Below are 4,251 nucleotides of genomic sequence, written 5' to 3'. Positions count from 1 at the left end.
CGTCCCTATAGATCACCTGCTCACATAGCCAAGTGCTACAGGACACGTACGCCCACATGTGCCATGGGCATCTCAAGGTCTCCATGTATACCATGTCATTCTCTTTCTCCCCAAGCTGGTCCCCTGCATGTGTTTCCTGTCTCTGTGAGTGGTACCACCTGGCACCTAGGCTCCAACTTATTCCCCACATCTGTCCAGCCACCAAATTCTAGAGGTCTCAACCTGATGTCTGATGGAGGTGCCTTCTTCACCCCGTTCCCCTGGTTGTTGCCATCCTTCAGAGTCTCTTTTGCATCACTGTAATGATTTTCTAACTGGTTCTAGTAGGCAGAATGATGACCTCCAAAGATGTTCATATCCTAATCCCCAGAAGCCGTAAATGTGTTAGCTTACATGACAAAGGATAATTAAGGTTGCAGATGGATTAAGGTTGCTAATTAACTGACCTTAAAATAGGGAGAGTATCCTGGATTATCCAGGTGGGACCAATACAATTGCAAAAGTCCGTGCAAGTGGAAGAAGGAAGCAGAAGTGGAGGTCAGAGTGATGTGATGGGAGAAGGATTCCACCAGCTGTTGCTGACTTTGAAAATGGAAGAAAAGGCCATGGACCCAGAAATTTGAGCTACTTCTAGAAGAAGGAAAAGGCAAGGGAATGGCTTCTTTGCTAAAGCCTCCAGAAAGGAATGCAGCTCTGCTGACACCTTGATCTCAGTCCATTGAGACCCATTTTGGACTTTGAACCTATAGAACTATAAGATAATAAATTTGTGTGGTTTTAAGTCACTAAGTTTCTGATAATTTGTTGCAGCAGCAATAAAAAAGTAATGCACTGGCCTTTCTACCTCTGGTGTGCCACCATCCCAATCCACATGCAGACCTCATGTTATTTCCTTGTTCTTAAAACCTTTTGGTGGGTCCCCAACCCTTACATTGTCTTTTTCTACTCAGCACCTCAGTACTTTATACATAGGGGCCAATTAATAACTGTTGAATGAATAAAGAAAAGAGCCCATTTTCCAGTACCTTGGTCCAATTCATGATTTTTAGTTTGAGGAGATAAATTAAAAATCAGTTGGTTACATTATACTTTATATATCCCTTTCTGGGAACAGGATGGAGTCAAAATATATTCTGTTCTTTCTTCTTCTTCTTCCTTTCTTTTTTTAGCTTCTATTGTTTTAAAATTATATAATAGCATTTTTTGTAGCCAATTTGATAAATGAAAAACAAAACTCACAATGAAGCCACTCAGAGATGACCATTGCTATTATTTTGATGTGTAGTTTCCTAGTTACTTATTGTTAAAATATTAGTTATCAAAATGGTATGTGAAAGAGGATCCTTTAAAAAATATACATATATTAATTTTTACTTAGTATAATGTGAACGTTTTTCTATAGCCCTTTTAATGGCTGCACAGAATTCCTCTGGGTGGCTGTACTAAAATTTATTTTGAACTCCTTTCTCATGTTATTAAACTCTTATATTGTTCCCAATTTTTCTCTATTATGAAGACCACTGCAATTAATACCTTTGCAGTATCTTTGTGCATGTCTCTGGGTACTTCCTTAGAATAAATTCTTTAAGTGTACTAGCTGGGTTGAAGTCTCTGGAATTTTTATGGTGTTTGGTATATATCACAAAAGCGCCCTCCAGGAAAACTGTGCCAATTTGCACTGCCACCAGCAGCGTCCTTTCATGCAGCTGACCTTCATGCTCTTGCCATCTTTTGAATACATGGGAGGACTAGAGAGCATGACATCAAAGGTGTCAAGAGGGTAATTTTACATTGGAAGTGGGCACGGCTTTCACCAGTTGAACACAGACAGCACCATGGTCAGCAACTAGCACACCCAGCTCCGTTATAACTGAGACATACTCCTTTCGTCCCTCCAGGGAATTGGTACCATTACTACTCAGAAAAATCTGTGGGTTGGCCTCCTCTTCCCACCACACCAAATACCAGAAACCAAGCACGGAATCATAGCCCCCTCCAGTTTTTATAGGCTTCTGATCTCTGTCAGGAATCTGTAAAGGAAACTTGCTATAGGGTCACACAGACCCTCTTAGCCCCCTGATCTCTGCCTTACCCCCATCTTTACTCCAGACCTTATTTACTCATGAAGTTGAGCTACTCATGACTCATGTAAGTAGCTGCTGCATGTTATGTAATATAGAAGCCTCCTTAGGTTGTGGGGTGTGAGTCCCATAAATGTCTGCTGAGTGGACCAGCCTGACACCTCCGCTCACTCAGTGTCACCAGCAAAAAAGCCTAGTGCTAGACTTTCTAGCCCAGGTCGGCTTTGATATGGTTGGTAGTTAGCCTTGGTTGTGGCTGTTTTAGAAATATTGATCTGGCACGTACAGAAGCATTAATAAAATGTCAGGTTTGTTAGATAGTCTCTTTTTTTTGGTGGAAGAGTTTGGAAAAGCCAGGCTAGTTGCCATAGCAACACAAAAGCTTTCAGGCACTTGTTTGTTTGTTCTATTCCTTTGTCGGCTTATGGAGTGGTCTGTGGAGCCTCATGAAAGAAGATGTGCTGCCTAGTGTTTGACAGTTAAATCACTGTGCTGCCTGTCAGAGAGGAGAGCTGGGGGAAGGTGAGGGGACAGCCGCAAAGCCCTTTTCTCATTGTCTGCTTTCACCAAGATTCTGGCTTTGGAGAGGAGGTACCTGAATCTGGAGCAAGAGCTATCACTCAGTGTCTCTAAAATGACAAAAGAAAACCACTGACAGTTGGAACCACCACACCTGTCTTTTTCATCCTGTTTTCCTACCCCTCCACCACCATCCCTCCACGTAGGAATATAGAGTGCAGTTATGTTATTTTCTCTTGAAAGTCCAACGGTGCAAGAGCTGTTCTGGTCCATCTGTGGACTCTGAAACAAAAGAGGTGCTGGGAAAAACAAAATTAGCCTTTTCAGAGTGGGCGGTCCCACCGTTCCCTTCCTTGCCTGTGCTCTGAGGAGAGCGTGCACTGGGGGTGTTGTCCTTCCCCAGCTAATGCAGTGGGTTGTGTGCAGCGACCGCGTAGTTCCTCAGACCCCGGGGGCCTTGTGCCTCTTCAGTACGGGTGGGCTTCTGTGGACAGTGAGGCTTAGGTTATCCGGCACATCTAGGATTACCTGAAGCAATCCTACAAAATAAAATTTATAAAATAAATTTATTTTCTAGTTAAGGAAAAAATAAATTTTGATATAAAAATATAAATTAAGGAGAAAAATAAAAAGATCACCTGTATTTCATTGCCCTATACCCCCAATCAACATTTTGGTACAAATTTTATATGTGTACGTATGTGCAGACACACGCACATGCATACGTATACGTATATTTTTATATATGTGTTTGTGTATACATATATACATGCGTATCTATACAGACATTCATATAAGTGCATTGCTATTGTTTCTGTAGAAATATGGAATTTTGTTGCCTAAATTTTTCATTCAACTATGTATCATGAGATATTTCCATGCCTGTAACTTTAATGACTGTATAATCTTTTTAATCATATAGCTATAGTATGGTTTGATTCAACCCTTTGACATTTAGATTATTTTTGAGTTTCTATTTTTTTTTTAACAATTCTGGAATTACATTCTCATGCACCTGGATGTAAATGGCTTAAAGAAAGTCTGCAGTGAATCAGCAAGTGCTTATTAAATGTTAGTCATCTAAGTTTTCTTTTTTCTTTTTTTTTTAACTGGTAAATCAGCCTTAGGAAAACTCTCTAATGACTGAAAACATAGAGTGCTTTGTGAATGTTGACATCCTAAAGCTGCCATGTTAGCTCCAGAATTGAGGTATGGTCATGCAAAGGAAACTTCATGAAGACAAGGTATGGTTTGAGACTACACTGGTGGGTAAAATATGCTTCAGGAGCCATTAAACTACATCACATGTAATGCCAAGGAGATGACCAAGTTCTTTTCCTGTGTGGAGACTTTATTGTGATGACACGTGATGCAGCACAGTGGACAGAGCCTGGCCTGGGACTGAGGCCAACTCAGTTCTCCTGGTTCTGCCAGTAACTAGCTTGTAGAACCTTGCACAAGTCCTTGGGTTCCTTACTTGTAAACTGATAGAATTGTTCTAGTTGACCTCTGAGGTTCCTTTCAGATCTAAAACTCAGTGGTTTGAAGCTGACTCTGCTCTGTTTAATTCGTTTGTATTGACGTGGGCAAAAAACAGCATGGACTTCTCATATACCTCCAAGAGTTTAAAACTTTGTGGCCTGAGGAAATT

At 40.9% G+C, this 4,251-nt stretch overlaps 1 protein-coding gene and 1 long non-coding RNA gene across 4 annotated transcripts in view; one reads left to right on the top strand and one right to left on the bottom strand.

Moving 5' to 3' along the window:
• LOC309626206 overlaps nucleotides 1–4,251 on the bottom strand; it is a 1,050,100-nt gene that overhangs the window by 344,230 nt on the left and 701,619 nt on the right. The window lies entirely within an intron of this gene.
• Nucleotides 1–4,251, top strand: part of SYT16 (synaptotagmin 16) — a 263,020-nt gene that overhangs the window by 83,672 nt on the left and 175,097 nt on the right. The window lies entirely within an intron of this gene.

Source organism: Balaenoptera borealis (genome assembly GCF_965194805.1).
Source record: "Balaenoptera borealis genome assembly, chromosome: 3".
NCBI classification, from domain to species: domain Eukaryota; kingdom Metazoa; phylum Chordata; class Mammalia; order Artiodactyla; family Balaenopteridae; genus Balaenoptera; species Balaenoptera borealis.
Note: the sequence above shows the minus strand (reverse complement) of the source record. Positions and strands in the feature narration are given on the sequence as shown.